General features: G+C 41.5%; 1 protein-coding gene across 9 annotated transcripts in view; it reads left to right on the forward strand.

Moving 5' to 3' along the window:
- The window catches only part of LOC138828778 (endogenous retrovirus group K member 18 Env polyprotein-like), a 49,447-nt gene that overhangs the window by 14,995 nt on the left and 15,873 nt on the right, over positions 1-18,579 (forward strand). For 2 of the 9 annotated variants that reach the window (XM_070024919.1, XM_070024920.1), the window contains 2 exons: positions 6,035-6,112; positions 14,279-14,364. The gene's annotated coding sequence lies outside the window, so the exon portion shown is untranslated. Of the gene's footprint in view, positions 1-2,585; positions 2,687-6,034; positions 6,113-13,137; positions 13,376-13,999; positions 14,365-18,579 lie in introns of those variants that run through there. The other 7 variants (XR_011372350.1, XR_011372349.1, XM_070024917.1 and 4 more) reach the window with 6 other exon arrangements.

Consider the following 18,579-nt stretch of genomic DNA (forward strand, 5'->3'; position numbering starts at 1 on the left):
TCTGGGCTTGGGTGCTGACCCTCAGCTCTTTAGCTCAGTGCTAGTATCCTACCACTTGAGCCACAGCGCCACTTACAACTTTTTCTGCTTATGTGGTGCTCAGTAATTGAACTCAAGGCCTCATGCATACAAGACAAACACTCTACCACTGAGCCACCTTCCCATCCCCAGTGTTTTTGTTCTTAAGTTTACAAAACTACCATAAGCACTTGAGTTCTAAATTTTCTTTTGTTTGGGTTGTGAAACTAGGACTCAATACCTGATGCTTTGCTCATTAGCTGAGTTCTACTTTTTAACATATCTGTCTGTTTCTCTCGTGTGTGTGTGCATGCACATGCGAATGCATGTGTATCCCCTATTTTTTATTTAATTTATTTATTTTTGTGCCAGTCCTGGGGCTTGAATTCAGCACTTAGGCATTGATCCTGAGCTGTAGTCTACCACTTGAGTTATAGTTGTACTTCTGGGTTTTTTTTGTTTTGTTTTGTTTTGTTTTCTGAGTAGTTTATTGGAGATAAGAATCTCATTGACTTTCCTGCTCCAGCTAGCTTTTAATAGCAATCTATAGATCTCAGTCTCCTGAGTGTGTAGCTAGGATTACTGGTGAGAGTCAACAGTTCCTGGCTCTACTAACATTTTTTTTTGCCGGTTGTGGGGCCTAAACTCTGGGTCTGGGCACTGTCCCTCAGCTCTTCAGCTCAAGGCTAGCGCTCTATCACTTGAGCCACAGTGCCACCTCTGGCTTTTTCTACTTATGTGGTGCCGAGGAATCGAACCCAGGACCTCATGCATGCAAGGCAAGCACTCTACCACTGAGCCACCTTACCTGTTTAATTAGCTCTTTGGGAGCTCTCAAAATTTAAGAGTATTAAGAGGTCCTGAGACTAGCATGTTTGAGAGCTGCCAGATGAAAAATTTCCAAATATTAGTGCTTTTAAAGATGGCTCTCTGTTTACTTCTTTGAACTGTCAGTGTGCTTGCCACTGATATTTCTAAACCTCATTTGATTTTTTTCTTTTTTTTTTTTTTTTTTTTTTGTCGGTCGTGGGGCTTGAACTCTGGGCCTGGGCGCTGTCCCTCAGCTCTTCAGCTCAAGGCGAGCGCTCTACCACTTGAGCTACAGTGCCACTTCCGGTTTTCTGGTGGTTTATTGGAGTTAGGAATCTCATGGTCTCTCCTGCCCGGGCTGGCTTTGAACCGCGATCCTCAGATCTCAGCCTCCTGAGTAGCTAGGATTACAGGCATGAGCCACCAGCGCCCGGCTTTGATTTTTTTCTATTTCTCATCAACTGTAAAATAACTAGTCTTCAAGTTTTCTGCAAAGCGAATATTTCTCAGTGAGAAACTTTTGTTACTCCTTTAGTATGGATTTTATGCAGACTGGGACATTTTCTTTTTTGTTTGTTGTCTTCAGCATCGTGTTTAAGAAGTCAGACTAGACAATTGTATAACATCTTACTAATAAATGATTCCTTAGTCTATGTAAAAGCTTGATTCCTGATTAGAAATTTTTTTCTGACCAGGTACTGGTGGCTCACACCTGTAAACCTAGATACTCAGGAAACTGAGACCCCGGATCTGGGTTTAAAGCCAGCTCACCAGCAAAGTGTGAGACTCTGATCCCCAGGTAACTACCAAAAGCCCAAAGTGGAGCTGTAGCTCAAGTGATAGATTGTTAGATTTGAGCTGAAGAAGCTCAGGGACAGCACCCACGCCCTGAGTTCATGCCCTAGGACTTGCACAAAAAAAGAAAAAAAAGATTTTTTGAACATAAGTTCTTAATGTTTTTCTGAAGTATTGAGATGGCAGTTAACTATGATGGGCTTTGTAGTTATCCACTGAGTCAAAATGAAGATCTGTCTTTTACTAAAGCCATGTGACCTGCAATCCTGAGCTCTTTTCTCATCTGTAAGGTAACCCAATCTAATTCCTTACAGGTTGTTAAAATAAGTACTAAATTAAATACTTTATTCAGAGGCTGGGAAGGTGTCTCAGTGGTAGAGTGCTTGCCTTGCATGCATGAGGCCTTGGGTTCGATTCCTCAGTACCACATAAGCAGAAAAAGCCAGAAGTGGTGCTGTGGCTCAAGTGGTAGAGCACTAGCCTTGAGCTGAAGAGCTGAAGAGCTGAGAGACAGTGCCCAAGCCCAGAGTTCAGACCCCAAGACTGGCAAAAACAAAACAAAACAAAAATGAAATAATGTATTCAATAAGTGGCATAATAGTCATAAGCAAGAGATGGTAATTATTTTAATGATTCCAAAGATATAATAGATTAAAAAATCTGCTTTTTAGAAGTCTTAACTTAGGAAACACATAAAGCCATTGTGATGTGTTTAGATGGTTGCATTCTTTCTAATTACTCCTCAATATGACAGTTGTGTTATTTATAAACTTTTTTCTGCAATTAACTGCATTTGTTCATGTAATCAGCATCTGTTTGGTGTAGGAATGGGAATCTTGAACTTTAAATACCATTCAGAGGACTCTGAGGGATTTTCTAAACAGTTGGATTTTTGTCTAATATGTTCACCAGAAATGACTCTGAAAAGAGACTCCTGCCCAACTCCTATCACTCTTTGCCAGCCCTCCTCAGTGATATTTGTTGAGAATTCAGCAGTGATGTTGGCATTTAATGATATCTCAATGAAGTACTGAAAAAATGGAAGTAGCTGACGGGGATAAAGGTAGGAACCTGCTGTTGTGGTAGTGTTGGTCATCTTTTTCTATCAGCATTCTTGGTCCTTGCCATCCCTTTGCCTAAGAATATGTCTTCCGATTTTGGGAGAGTCCTGCCTTTCTCCAAAGTCCCTCCAATGCCCACACTTTATTCCTTTATTTATTTATTTTGTTATTGTTGTTTTTGGTGCCAGGACCACAGCTTGAACTCAGCTGATGTCTTACTAATCTGAACCACGACACCAGTCTGTCTTTTTCTTGCTAAGTGGAGATAGATCTAAACAGAATTTTCTGCCTGGCTGGCTTTAAACGTCCATTCTCCAGGTCTCAGCCTCCTGAGTAGCTGATTATTGTCGTGAGCCACCAGCACCATCCTACATACTTTCGATGCAACTTCTCCTCATCTCAATGCCAGTCACCAAATGCAAAGCCTCAGGCAAGTACTCTACCATGGAGTTACATCCCTAGCCTAATACTGGGCCACACTCCTGCCCAATATATACTTAATTCTGTGGAAAGTATTTGGTAGTGATCTTCCACCATTGTTTTCCTTTGTTATGATGGTACTGGGGTTTGAGCTCAGCTCACTCAAACTTAGTAAGCAGACACTCTACCACTGAGCCATGCCTTGGGCCCTGCTTTCCCTTGACTGTTTTCAGGGAGAGTATGGTTTCCTGCCTGGATGCATGCCTGAACTACAATTACCGATTTCAGTCTTCCTGTCATTGTTAGGATCACAGACACTTGCCACTGTGTCCAGCCTCTCTGTTGAGATGGAATCTCCTAAAATTTTCTGCCCAGGCTGGGCTGGAACTGAGATCCTCTTAATTTTGGACTCTCACATTAGTGTAGGAGGATGAGCACATATTAATGTAACAGACTATGGCTGAGAAGGGATCTCACAAACTGTGCTGCCAAGGCTGACCTCAAATTATAATCCTCCATTCTCAACTTCCCAAATACCTAGGTTTACAGGCATGAGCCACAGCAGTGACCTGCCTCATTTTGTTCTCAACACTTACCAAAAAAAAGTTATTAACACTCAAACATAATACATTGTATATCTGAACATTGTAAATTAAATGTATATATTGGAATATTATTTACATTCTAAGTATACACTAAATAATTTTTTAGAACAGAATGAGATAAATATAAATGAAAAAAATTCTGCATGCTATTGGATCATTTTGTCAATATTTTGTGATATAGGTATGTCATTATGTTTTTAGATTAATTTCTTGCACCCAGTAGGATTTAGTTGGATGACAACCTACGAGTCAGGTTTTAGATTTTTATTCATATTAGGATATAGTTAAATGTTGCTTAAATGAGTTACGTTGGTAAGGATGGTATTAATGAGATCACCTTCACAATCCATCTTATACTTGGGATTGCTAAGTCATTTTAATTCTTTCTCTTAAATGCCAAGTGAGAGGCACAAATGAGCTATGATACATTCTTCCCGCCAATCGCGGGAAATTTTGGGGACAATGGTCAGATAAAGCAGTAACAATTTGCCCTTTAAGCTATAGACTGATGATTAAGAAATATATAGATTCTAAAGGTTAAAACCTTTGGCTGGTCTCAAAGTGAGTGAATGGATAGGATTTAGGTGTGTAAAGAGAGAAGGAATATTTCCTGACAGTATGTTTGGCTGTCTTGATTATAGTTTGCTCTTGACTTACCCATATGTTTGCATGTTTCTTCAGTGAGGTGTTCTGTTTTCCCATCATCAAGATAGCATTTTCCTTAGCACCCTTCCAACATTAATCCTTTCTCCCGCTGATTTAAACATCATCTTGCTCACTTGGATCATGGATTATTCCCTCAATTTTACTTCCTTTTTTGTTCCTAGATTAGTGCTGATCAGTTCTCTACTCAGCCATTAAAATGATCTTCCTTTGATTTAAATTTGATCTTACTTGTCTCTGTTCTAAAAATCATTCAGTGGTTCCTCATCTCTTCGTTAGAAACTTTGAAATCTTACTAGGATGTAAAGGCCTAGTCTTTGCTGGATCCTACTTTGTCGCTTTTTTCCTTTGTTTACATTAAATGCTGTGATTATACTAAACTTCCTGCTATGCTTTCACCCCCTAATCTTGGCACTCATTTTCTCTGCCTGAAACTCTTCCCAAAACTTGAATTCCATTTTTTAAATTCTTTTTCTTTTCTTTTTTTTCTGGTCCTGGGGCTTGAACTCAGGGCCTGGGTTCTGTCCCTGAGCCTCTTTGTGTTGAAGGCTAGTGCTCTACCATTTGTGCCACAGGGTCACTTCTGTCTCTTTCTGTTTGTGTGGTACTGAGGAATCAAACCCAGGGCTTCATGCATGCTAGGCAAACACTCTACTACTAAGCCACATTCCCAGCCCTGAATTCCATTTACTTTATACAATATCTGCTTCATACTCTCCATTCATTCTTCTGTAATGTGACGCAAAGAGCATTGAGAGTGGAGGCCAAGGTTTAACTCCTAACCTTTGCTAAGAAATCTTGTGGAAATTCTTGACCTCTTCCAGCCTTCATTATCTTTATTGCCAAAGTGTGATAATGCCCACCTCTCTTATAAGCCCATTAAGAACATCTATCGACATACTATGCACAAAAAAATTCTATAAGCATGTCACCCAAAGATGTTTGGGGTGGCAACGTGGGTGATGACAACAAGAATGATCCACCCAAGGAAGCATTTAGCTTCACTGCTCAGGTGACCTTCCTGAACCATCCAGGCCAAATCAGTGCTAACTATGCCTCTGTCCTGGATTGTCATTCAGCGTAAATTGCTTGCAAGTTTACTGACTGGAAAGAGAAACTTGAACAGAGATCTTGTAAGAAGTTGGAAGCTAGTCCTAAATTCCTGAAGTCTAGTGATGCTGTCATGGTTCATATGGTTCCAGCAAGCCTTGTGTATGTGGAGAGCTTCTCTGACTATCCTCCTTTGGGTCATCTTGCTGTTTGTGATAGGAGACAGTTGCTGTGTGTGGCATCAAAGATGTGGACAAGAAGTCTGCAGGAGCTGGCAAGGCCACAAAGTCTGCCCAGAAATCTCAGAAGGCCGAGTGATTATTATTATCCCTAACGCCTGTAGCTTCAGCTTAACCAGTGGTGGAAGAAAAGTCTCAGAAATGTTTGTCTTAATTGGACATTTAAGTTTAATAGTGAAAGAATGGATAATGATAACAATGCATCATAAAAACTTGAGAAGGAAAGGAAAAAATTCTATAAGCACTCATATTCCATGCTCATTAAATTGTTATGCATACTTCTGCTGCCTTCACTCCTCTTCCTTCTCACCTTTCTTGTGATCCTCAGCAGTTTTTCTGGAATGTTTTTCATGTAAAACTTTGTTTTTTTCAGGGGATGAAGATTTTTCTGAAGAGATAACAGAGATGTTTTTCCCAACACATCTCCTGCAAACCAGACAAACTGGCCAGGGTAAGTTATTACTTCTTGGTGATTGTGATTCATTTATTTGTGACACTTCAGTGAATAAAAACTGAGATAGTAACCATTTACAATATGGAAGTAAGAGCAAAAGCCTTTCTCTTTGTTGATGACTTGTGAGCTATGTTCATATCCAAGGTCAGAGTGGGCAGAGAGGTTCTATATCCAGAGAAATATTTAATACAACATATATTCCATTGCCTGCTCATGCACAGGACATGGGATGCTTTTTCCTTTTATACCTATCTTTCCCAGGCTCAGGAGACATTCTGTAAACCAGTAAGCCCCAGGCACACAATGCTCTCTGGACAGAGGGAACTGATATAATCAAGATGTCCTGTGTGCTCCTAAGTCCTAGGGTAAGGACCCTAATAACTGATCTTTTTGGTTGTTGTTGTTATTAGAAAATAAATTTTGTTATGGAATGTCTTGGGTAGAAGAAAGACATTCCTCAAGCAACAAAGTAGCAGAAAGTTCCAGGCCTGCCTGTGCTAGCAGGGTTTGACCTCAAAAAGAAAAAAAAAACATAAAGAAATACATGTTTAAAATCTACTGAATGTAAGAAAGAAAGAGTACGGTTTCCTGTGAGTATATAATGTCAGAGAGTTTCCTGGAAACAGTAGCCTCTAAAATGGGATGATTGTTTTTCTTTATAGGGAAATAGTAATAACATTTATTATTATAACCACAATTCAGTGACATTCAGTACATTTCCAGTATTGTAGAACCATCACCTTTATCTTATCCCAAACATATCCATCACCCTTGACAAAAATTTTGGACCATTAAACCATTCATGCCTCTTGCCTTCCCTCAACCCACAGTAGCCCTGAGTTATTTTCTGTGTCTGTGAACCTTCTTACTCTTGGTACTTTATTGTTGTAGTCTGAATGTTTGGATTTCCATAATTTTTCATATGTTAACACTTGATCTTTTATTCTTATCCCCTAATGTTTGCTTTCTCCATGAAACCCTCTCAGAACACTCTTCGGGAACTCATCTTCTGCAGTTCAAGTGCATCTCTTCACTATTCAATCTAGTATTGTTTAAAAATGGTCAAATTTAAGAAAAGTCATAAAAAGAATATAAACAGTATTTATGTGCTTTTTATGAAAATTCACTATAGTTAACATTTTCCTTCATTCGCTTAATCACTTATTTGTGTGTATGTTCTCTTTGTGGACATACATTTGAGATTAACTTGTATATATCATAGTCCTCTATTCCTACATATTTTAATCTTGCTCTCCTCAGGATAAAAATGTCCCATTATTACATAGCCACAGTAGTTACCGGCTTCAGTAAATTAATCACAATGCCATACTTTGCTTAATCTTTGTCTATATTTCAGTCTTGACAATTGGCTCAATTCTGTCCCTGTCATTTTTTTCTCCAGTACTAATACCAGTACATGATCATGAATTATATATAGTTGTGTATACTTGATCTCCTATAGTCTATAATAATTCTCTGCTTTTCCTTTATAACATTACTATTTTTAACAACACAAGCACCTGCTTCCATTTAGTAGCTAGGATGAGAGGTATGAGTGACTGCTGACTAGCAAATGTAGAGTTCTTGAGGGTTAAATTGTGTTATTTGTTTTTGTTTTTGTTTTTGTTTTTTACAAACTATGAGGCTCATTGTAAAAAATGCTCAGTGTTGTTGACCCCATATAAACTAGCTTATTATCCCAAATATACATGTAGATGTTCAATAAGCAGATATGTCTCTATATTTTTATTCTAGGTAATTTGCTAGGTGCTAGGGAAGTAATGATGAGAATGACATAGAAAAATCACAAGAATAAAAGAAATCATGTTAATAAATATTTTTGAGGTCAATAATTCTCAATGTGGTCCCTATGTGGCAATTCTCGGAAGGCAGTTTTCAAATAATTGAAATTTTTGGCATAGAGATACAGGGTATAGCAGGGGCATTGGCCTGGTTGTCTGCAAACTAAGGGTGTAGGGAAAAGTGCACTGGAGCATGTGGTTCTGGGAATAATTTTTTAATATTTTTGTTTACATTTTTTACCTTTTTTTCTCCAGGCTAGCAGGCTTCATACCTTGAGCCACAGCTTAATTACTCACTTTCTTTTTTCTTTGTTCATTTTTGCTGACCTTGGGGCTTGAACTCTTCTGCCTGGGCCCTGTCCCTGAGCTTCTTTTGCTCAAGGCTAACACTCTACCACTTCAGCCACAGCACCACTTCCAGCTTTTTCTGAGTAGTCTATTATGTTTCTCGGACTTTCCTTCCTTGCATCAAACTGTGATCCACAGAACTCAGCCTCCTGAGTATGAGTAGCTAGGATTACTGGTGTGACCCTTTGGCACCTGGCTAGGTTTTTCTTATGTTTTGGTTCTGGACCTAGGGCTTGAACACAGGGCCTGGTCAGTGTTGTTTAGTTTTTGTTTTTGATTTAAAGCTGATAGTCTATTTGAGCCAAAGATCACTTTCTGCCTTTTTGTTGTTGTTTTTATTCTTTGTGTTAATCTCAGGGCTTCAAAGTGGCCTGGCCAGTCTCCAGTGTCCATGCTTTCTCCCCCTCCGCCCCCCTCCCCCCAAGTTAGCAGGCACTACATCTTTAGCCAGTGCACAACTCTTCCTTTTTATTTTTGGTGGTTGTTTTTATTTCTTTGTATTTGGCTTTTATTTATTTATTTATTTTGGCTGGTCACGGGGCTTGAACTCTGGGCCTGGGTGCTATCCCTCAGCACTTCAGCTCCTGGTCCTCTACCATTTGAGCCACAACACCACTTCCAGCTTTTTTTTCTGCTTATGTGATGTTGAGAAGTCGAACCAGGGCCTCATGCATCCAAAGCAAGCAAGCACTCTACCACTGAGCCACCTTCCCAGCCCTGGTTTTCATTTTTTTATGGTGATACTAGGGCTTGACCTGCCAGTCTTCTTGAGGTGTTGGGCTTTTTCCCCCCTCTGGGATGGAAGTTTTACAATTTGAGCCATAGCTCATCTTTTTTTTTTTTTTGTTAATATTGTAAGGTCTGCTCCTGGATGGCGAGCAGACTCCACACTCCTCACAGCAAAGTCTCCACCCAGTAACTGCGTTACCTAGGCAACTGGGACACCTGGAAGAAGTCACATTTGCATCCACTGAGGTCATATCTGAATTTGATGTGTCCACACCTTTCTCTGCCCGTACCCTAGATAAGGCCTAGCCCAGGCCCAGACTCTCTCTGCTCTCTCTGCTCTTTTCTAGCTCTTTCCTCTCTCTTTCCTCTCTTTCCCAGCTCTCTCTCATTCCAAGGCCTTTCCCAGCCATGTGGAGTGCCAACCTTGCCTGGTCCCAGCAGGTCTACTGAATAAAACTACCCCTTACCTGAATAGCATGTGCATGGTGCTTTTCTTACTCGGCTATCTCTTTTTTTCATACCTAACAAATATGAGATAAGTGTTCTATGGCTCTAACTACTCAACAGGCTGAGATCTGAGGACCTCAGTTGGAAGCCAGCCCAGACAGAAAAGTCCTTGTGAGACTCTTATGTCCAATTAACCACTCAAAACCCAGAAGTGGCGCTATGGCACAAATGGTAGAGCACAAGGCTTGAGTACAAGAGGCTCAGGGACAGCACACAAGTCCTGAGTTCAAGCCCCACAACTGTCAAAAAAGACAGAAAGGAAAAAAGAACTACAGGAAGCCAAGATGACTATCCAGACAGCTTGGTATTGGCATAAGAACAGACATCAGGACCAATGGAATAGAATTGAAATCCCAGAAATGAACCTACAGACCTATAGCCATCTAATCTTCGATAAGGGAGCTAAAACAATAGAATGGAAGAACGACAGCCTCTTCAGTAAATGGTGCTGGTAAAATTGGTTAACTACTTGTAGAAAACTAAAGCTAGATCCTTATATATCACCTTGCACCAGAATCAACTCCAAATGGATCAAAGACCTCGAAGTCAAAGCAGACACTTTGAAAACATTACAGGATGGAATAGGAGAAACCCTAGGTCTCCTCGGCTCAGGCCGAAATTTTCTGAATAGAGACCCGGAAACACAAAAAATCAAAGAAAGGTGGGACAAATGGGATTGCATGAAGTTGCAGATCTTTTGCATGGCAAAGGACATAGCTAGCAAGATCAATAGAAAGCCCACTAATTGGGAGAAGATCTTCACTAGCCATACAACAGAGAAGGGTCTCATATCTAAAATATACTTAGAACTCAAAAAATTAAATCCCCCAACAACAAATCTGCAAAGAAAAAACTGCCCAATAAACAAGTAGGCTAAAGACTTAAAGAGAAACTTCTCTGAAGAAGAAAGAAGGATGGCCAATAGACACATGAAGAAATGCTCAGCCTCTCTAGCCATAAAAGAAATGCAAATCAAAACAACATTGAGATATCACCTCACTCCAGTTAGAATGGCAAAAATCAAGAACTCTAACAACAACAGATGCTGGAGGGGATGTGGACAGAAGGGAACCTTACTTCATTGTTGGTGGGAATGTAAACTTGTTCAACCACTTTGGAAAGCACTTTGGAGGTTCCTCAAAAGACTTCACATAGAGCTCCCCTATGACCCAGCAATCCCATTTTTGGGCATTTACCCAAATGTTTACAAACAAGACCACACTAACGCCAACAGCACAACTATGTTTATTGCAGCATTATTTACCATAGCTAAGATATGGAACCAACCCAGATGCCCCTCAGTAAATGAATGGATCAAGAAAATGTGGTATATATACACAATGGAATTCTATGCCTCCATCAGAAAGATGACATTGCCCCATTTGTTAGGAAATGGAAAAACGTGGAAAACATTATATTAAGTGAAATAAGCCAGGCCAAAAGAAACATAGGTGCCATGGTTTCCATTATTTGCAATATCTAGTATATGTATGAGTCAAGCAGAAAAGGTCAGATAATGTGATGTTATGAAAATGAATCCTTAGATATGTATTTTAATGTTTTTTTTCCTTTCATGCATTTGTTTCTAACGCATTTATAAGATTATCTCTTTGTAGCTTTGTATGTCCCTCCCCCACAGTATAACCCTGCTTTCACTATATTTGATGTCAGTATAACTTGTGTAGGAGATGGGGAAAAACAAGTCGTTTAAGGATATAGGTAGACCTGTTGCAACAATGAGAAGTACAAGTTGTCATGTCGAAAACGAGTTTTTCAATGTTGGTGGGGGGGAAAGCCGGGAGGATTGGGTGGGCGGTTGGGTGGGGAGGCTGGGAAGGGATGTGTAGTGTAAACAAAGGAGGAGGCTGCAATGCTTGATAAGAAATGTACGCATTAACCTGCCCATGTAATTGTAAAACCGCTGTACAGTGTGTTCACAAAAAAAAAATAAATAAAATAAAATAAAGAAAGAAAGAAAAAAAAAAGAAAGTTGAGAGCCAAGGTTCAAAGCCATCCTAGGCATGAAAATCAATGAGACGTTTTTCACCAATTAACCAGCAACAGGTAGGAAGCAGTAGAGCTCTAGCCTTGAGTAAAACTCAAGTTTTAGCCCAGGAGTAGCATAAATGAAAAGAATTCTCATTTACTTTCCTGCCCAGGCTGGATTCAAACCACAAATGCTCAGATTTCAGCTATTTGAGGAGGTAGGATTATAGGTGTGAACCATATTTTTAAAATCTTAAATTGGCTCTAATATTTTTGTCCTTCTTTTCACTTAATTTATTATTCTTTTTCTCTTTTTCGTAAGTTTGGGTCATCTAGCTTATTATTAGGGCTGGCCACTCTTTCTGAGGTTTTTGTTTTGAAGGTTTTTTTTTTGTGGATTTTTGTCCCAACCTGCAGGACGTCAACGAGGGCGATGAACCTAAACGAGAGGAATGAAGGGACAAGAGACATGAAGAATGACAGCAAGACAGGGATTCTGATCAAGCTGCAAATTTTTATTTTTCACACTGGGGTATTTATATGCTTGGAATAAGGAAGCTTTTAAATTGGCCATTAAGGAAGCTTTTTCATTGGCCATAGCAGCTGCAGGATGTTTGCATAGGGCAGGGTGAAAGGGTGGTCATTAGCAGCTGCAGGATATTTGCATAAGGCAGGATGAAAGCGTCGGATTTCTGAGAGTGGTTCTGTAAACTCAGCCACAAGATGTTCTGGTGAGATAGTCAAGCCTATCTTCATGTTGAGAGACTCCTTTTGGCTCCCAACAGATTTTTTTTTTTTTTTTTTGAGCTTGTTATAGTACTTGAACTCCAGGCCTGGTCATTATTCCTAATTTTTTCTCAAGACTAGTAGGCTTCCCACCTCAAGACAGTTCAAATTGTGGCTCTTTATGTATTTTTCTTTCTTTCTGCATTTATTTTAGGTGATGCTCTTATGGCTTGTACTCAGGACTTGGGCATTTTTGCAGAGTTTTTGTTGTTGCTGTATTTTTTTTTTTCTTCATTGCTGGTCCTAGGGCTTGAACATAGGGCCTTAACTTTTGCTAGTCATAAAATCAGGGCAGAGCCACTGTGTCTGAGGTTTTTCCCTTTTCTTTCTCAAGACTAGCAGTCTCTATGGCTTGAGCCACAGATAAAGTTCTGGCTTTATTTATTTATTTATTTTCATTTTTGTTGCTAGGGCTTCAACTCATGACATGGCCACTCTCCTGAGGCTTGAAGTCAGGGCAGGGCCACTGTGAATGAAGAATTTTTTGTATTGTTTGTTCTCAAGGCTAGCATACTTTAACAGCTTGAGCAACAGCTGCATGAATGGCTTTGTTTATGTAATGTTCTCTACCACCCCCACCAGGCAAAAGTTGTAAAGTTCATTTTTTGAAATAATTTCTTATACATCTCATTGTTGCAATCGGTCTAGCTGTATCCCTATTTAAACAATTTGTTTTTTCCCTTCACCTTCACAAATTACGCCAACATCAAATACAGTGAAAATGGGATCAAATACAGTGAAAATGGGGGAGTTATTTATTTATTTGGTTCTGGTCCTAGGGCTGGAACACAGGGAGTGGTGACTGTTCCTAAACCTGAAATCAGGGCAAGGTCACTGTGCTGGAGTCTCTCCCATGTCCTAAAACTTAAGCCACATTTCAACATCTGGCTTTGTAAAACAAATTTGGTGATTCATAAGGGATAAGTTTCTTATGGAGGAGCTGGGAAGTGGCTCAGTGGTAAAGTGCTTGCCTTGAGCTGAAGAGCTAAGGGACACCATCCAGAGCTGGAGTTCAGGCCCCACAACCCATAAAACAGAAAAAAGAAAAGAAAAAAAAAGCTGAGTGCCAGTGGCTTACGCCTGTAAGCCACTACTCAGGAGGGTGAGATCTGAGGATTGCAGTTCAAAGCCAGACTGGGAAGGAAAGTCCATGAGACAATTATCTCCACTAAATCACCAGAAAACCAGAAGTGGCCCTGTGGCTCAAGTGGTAGAGCACTAGCCTTGAGCTGAAGAGCTTAGGGACAGTGTGCAGGCCGAGTTCAAGCCCCATGACCAACCCCAAAAAAAGAAAGATTCTCATGGGAAGACAGGGACATTAGCCAGGCTCTAAAATCAGAGGATGGTGGTTCAAAGCCAGCCAGGGCAGGAAAGTTGTTGAGACTCTCATCTCCAATTAATCACCAAGAGCTTGGAAGTAGAATAGTTCTAGTCTTGTGCAAAACAGCACAAGTTCAGGCCCCAGGACTAGCACACATAAAACCAAGTGTCATGGAGCTTCCTGCCCAGGTTGATTATGAACCACAATCCTAAAATTTCAGCTTCCACAGTAGCTAGGATTATAGGCATGAGCCACTACTTAAAAATATTTCATTGACTTCGCTCTTCTTCTTTTGCCTTCTTATTATATTGTTCATTTCGTGTGTGTGTGTGTGTGTGTGTGTGTGTGTGTGTGTGTGTGTGTGTGTGTGTGTCCGTCCTGGTGCTGGTTGTAGACCTTGAACTCTGGAGCCTAGCCACAGTCTCTGAATTTGTTTTTCTTTTATTTTTAATGCTGTTTCTAGGCTTTGTATTCAGGGCCTAGTCCCTGTCCCTGAGTCATTCTTTTGTTGCTGGTGGTGGTGGTCCTAGGGCTTGAACATAGGGCCTGGTCACTTCCTGGGTTTGAAACCAGGGCAGGGCCACTGTGTATGAGGGATTTTGTTGTTCATTTTCCCTCAAAGCAAGCAGTCTCTGTGGCTTGAGCCACACAGATCAACTTCTGGCTTCTTTTACTTTTTGGCAGTTCATGGAAGATAAAAAATCTCATAGAAGATAAGAGTACTGTATCAGCACCTGAAATCTGAGGATTGGGGTTGAAAGCCCAGGCAGGTAAGTCCATAAAACTTATCTCCATTTCATCCCCCAAAGAAAGGAAGTGGTAGAATGCTACCTTTAAGAAAAAAAAAATTCTATTTCAACCCCTGGGTTCAAGACCCACACCTGATACATACTCACAAATTCCTAAGGGACTTTTCTGCCTCAGTTGCCTTGGAACCCAGATCTTCAAGTTCTGTCTTTTGTGTAGCTTGAGCTCCAGGTGTAAACCACCAATTCTCTTGGCTTTTGTGCTCATCTTCCACTCTGATTTTTATTTGTGTATTTGTATTTAATTGATTACTTAGTAGTAGTCCTACCCTATGTATCTGGGCCTGGTCACTGTTATTTTGCTTTTTCATTCAAGGCTGTTGCTTTACCACTTGAACCACAGCTCTACTTCTGGCATTTTTGCTGGTTAGTTGGAGATCAGAGCCTCATGGAATTTCCTGCCCAGGTGGGCTTTTAACCACCATCCTGAGATTTCATGCTCCTAACTGGCATTACATGTCAGCCACCAAAAAGTGCCTGGCTCACTCAATTTTAATATTTTTTTGTTTGGTCATGGGGCTTGAACTCTGGGCCTGGGTGCTATCCTCAGCTCTTCAGCTCAAGGCTAGTGCTCTACCACTTGAGCCACAGTGCCACTTCCGGCTTTTTTCTTTTTTGATATAAGGTGCTGAGGAATCAAACCCAGGGCCTCATGCATGCAAGGCAAGAGCTCTACCACTGAGCCACCTTCCCAGCCCTCAATTTTAATATTCTTAATAGGCTCTTACAGTCTTTTTATTCACATGATGATGATGATGATGATGATGATGATGATGATGATGATCATGATCATGATCATGATCATGATGATCATGATGTGCTGGTCATAGGTTTGAAATCAGGGCATGGGTGCTGTCCATTATCTTCCAGTTGAGCCTCAGCTCAAGTCCTGGACTTTTCTTTATTCCTTTTTGCTTCTTTCTTGGTGGTTAATTTGAGAGAATTGTCTCATAAAAAATCTTGGCACTACTCAGGAGGTTGAAATCTGAGGATTGTGGTTTCAAGCCAGTCCTGACAAGAAAATCCAAAACACCCTTTTCTTTTTCTTTTTGTTGTTGTTGTTGTAATGACAAAGGTGAGGTGCAGTGGATTTGCAGTTTCATTAACAGGTAAAAAGGATGTTTGTTTTTGAGCAATAGCCTCCCAAAGTACACTGCCTCCTGACTAGGGATGGTCCACTGATGGTTAGAATGACTTGTCTTCCTTCTATGACCCTATTACCCTGGTAACCGATTGTTTACAAAGATGTGATCCTGACTCCTTAGCAACATGAGAAGGGATAATATCATTCCTAGGTTGGGATGAAAACCAAGTGGATCCCCCCATTTGGTGTGCTGCCTCGCTCTGGGGGGCCAGGATGATAGTGCACCCTTCTGTGAAGAAGGAAAATGACTTGAACAATTCTGTACTCTTTGTTCATTTCTGACAGATGAGGGCTGTAGATATATTCATGGACTCATCTAGGGACAAGCAGGGAATTTTCTAGGATCTCCATTGTGTCTAGGAAGGAAGGGCCTCAGGTTTTGCTGCAGAGAGATGCATCCTACAGTGCGGTTGCAGCAGCCCTGGCTTGCTCCAATGCCAGTGATTTCCCAGATCAGCAATATACCTGGACCCAGGAAATGGCACCTTGTGCAGATGAAATAACTCTCAGGACATCTGTCCTGATGACCACGGAAGCCTATGCCAGTGCAAGCGACGGTGACACAATGCTGCTCATGTGGCTAGGAGTATGGAAGTGGCACTGGTGTGGATTAGAGGTGTTGGGTAGCACACGTGGTGGATGCTTTCTGCTCTGCCCACCACATGACTAAAGGCAATGCTGGATTCTCTCTGAATTTAACTGGGGTCTGGGGGACTGTGGATTTTCTGGGATGCCAAAGCCCCCAGGGGGACATAGGTTGAGCTGGACTAGGTGAAAGGGAGTGAAGGAAACCTCCAGAAAAAAGGAAGTCTTGATTCTCTTTAAAAGTTCCTTTAATGCTTAAATTTTAATCAAAATGGGAAATAAATGGAAAAAGTGATTCTAGATCTCAGTTTCCTGAATATGTGTGACACTAGTACCCAGCTCACTCTTTTGTATCTATTGAGTTTATTAGGTTCTAGACACTGTAGCAAGGAAAAAAAGAAAAGCTTTGTTTTGAAGGTCTATGCCTTTGTGTGTGGGGTTGGGGGAGGGTAGAGAATGTATACACATAAATATGTTTAAATATATGATGGAAAAAATATATTGAGTGATGTGCTAGGGAGGAATGCTAGCAATTTGCAGTGATGTATGAGTTCAGAAAAGCCTCATATGGTAAATGACTTAGAAGAGATCAAGGCAACTCATCCAGGCCCCAGAATCAGGTAGATTCATGAGCTCGAAGTATGAGCACCTACACCTGGGCCCCCTCCCATTTCTGGAGTTCCCTCCATACAACTGACCCCTCCCTCTCTCTGCCCAGACCCACCTGGACTCCCATCTACCTCACTTCCTTTTCCCTCAGATCCTCATGCTACCAGGATAGTGATGGAGGTCATGTGCTCCCTCTTGGGGGAAATATGGGTCCTCTAAAAAACCTTGTAATAATCTTTCTCCTTTGCCTTCCTGCTTCTGCATGGTCCCCTTGCATGGATTTTTTCTAATCCTCTTACATTGGTCGCCCCTGTGGGGATGGGCTCCCCAGTGGGTTTGATCCTCCCTCCACTTCGGAAGGAGGTTCAACCAGCTTCCCTGGGACCCATCCTGAGATCCTATATGCCAGTCACCAGAGGATCACAAAGGTAACTTTCTCCTGACTGAGCGCTCTACCAGCCTATCCAACACTGCTAATTAAATCCCACTCCAGGGTAAGTGACCAGTTTATCTGAGGTCTGGGTTTCTGATTCTGATATCTCAGTGGTAAGGCCACCTGGGCCTCTGTGACTTACCGAGCCCCCCTTCCCCTCATCAGAGCCAAACCTTAGCCAAGTGCCAGGGGCCTACCTTGGCCCAAGGAACCCTCCTCCATGGCCCAAGGAATGCAAATGGACAAACATGAAGACATTCTCCACTGGCAAGGCCACCACCCCCTTTAGGAGCCAACCTGTACTGTGGAGAACACTCTAATATAGACCCGTGGAATCAGGTCCCTTACCATGGGTAGGACACTAAATTTCTTTACATTAAGGTCACCTGGGCCTTGGAGGGCTGCTGAGCCCTTCAATCAAATTTTGCCCCAAATTTAAAACTCCACTTCTGTGAGTGCTTGGGCAGATAGCTCTGGCTCTCTCTCTCTCCCTCTCTCCCTCTCTTCCTCTCTCCCTCTCCCTCTCCCTCTTTCCCTCTCCCTTGTAACTGAAGGTAAAAGTATGGATGAGTTTAAGTTTAAACTCCTCCTCTGTGCCTTTGCAGTTTCCCCTCCTCTGCAGTCTCCCCTGTGAGGCCCTCCCCTCTTTTGCGGCCTCCCCCACAAGGCACTCTCACTTCTGTGGCCTCCCCACAATGCACTCTCACTTCTGCGGCCTCCCAGTGAGGTACACCCCTTTTTGCAGCCTCTTCTGTGAGGCCCCCTCCCCTGAAGGACTTCATCTGTGAGGTCCCCACTGCTCTGCGGGACCCCTCCTCTGCCTTTGTAGTGGGGGTGGAAGCTGAAGCCCCAGTTTTGCCAGAAACAATGCATAAAGCATAAAGTGACTCCATTTAGGGTAGCATCTCTTACTCTTTTCCATGGTTTTCCATGGTCAGGACTGACTTTGTCCTGGCCATTGTCTCAACATCCATTCCTGGGATAGCTTGTCCCGGTTGGCATTTACAGTTTGGACTCAAGGCCTGGGCACTGTCCCTGAGTCCTTCTGTTCCAGGCTAATGCTCTACTACTTAGAGTCACAATGCCACTTTCAGCCTTTGGCTGGATAGTCCTGGTTCTGTGCTGATTAGTAGGGAGATGGAGTTTTAGAAGGATTTTTTTTTGTGTGCCCAGGATGGCTTTGAACTTTCTTACAAAAGCTCTTTTTATTTCCAGTTAAAGCAACAAGGAGATCAATGAAATGGAGGTTACCTATAACTTGTTCACAATTGACTAACAATTACTTGTCAGAGATTTTTAAAAGAAAGCCCAGTAGATGCTTTTAACCTGAGACTGATTGGCACTCTATGACCCACTGCCTCTGGGTAGCCTGCTTAAAGTGGCTTATAGACAACATTTAACCTATAAC

This window comes from Dipodomys merriami, unplaced genomic scaffold, assembly GCF_024711535.1.
Source record: "Dipodomys merriami isolate MVZ:Mamm:240054 unplaced genomic scaffold, mDipMer1.0.p SCAF_1636, whole genome shotgun sequence".
Taxonomy (NCBI): domain Eukaryota; kingdom Metazoa; phylum Chordata; class Mammalia; order Rodentia; family Heteromyidae; genus Dipodomys; species Dipodomys merriami.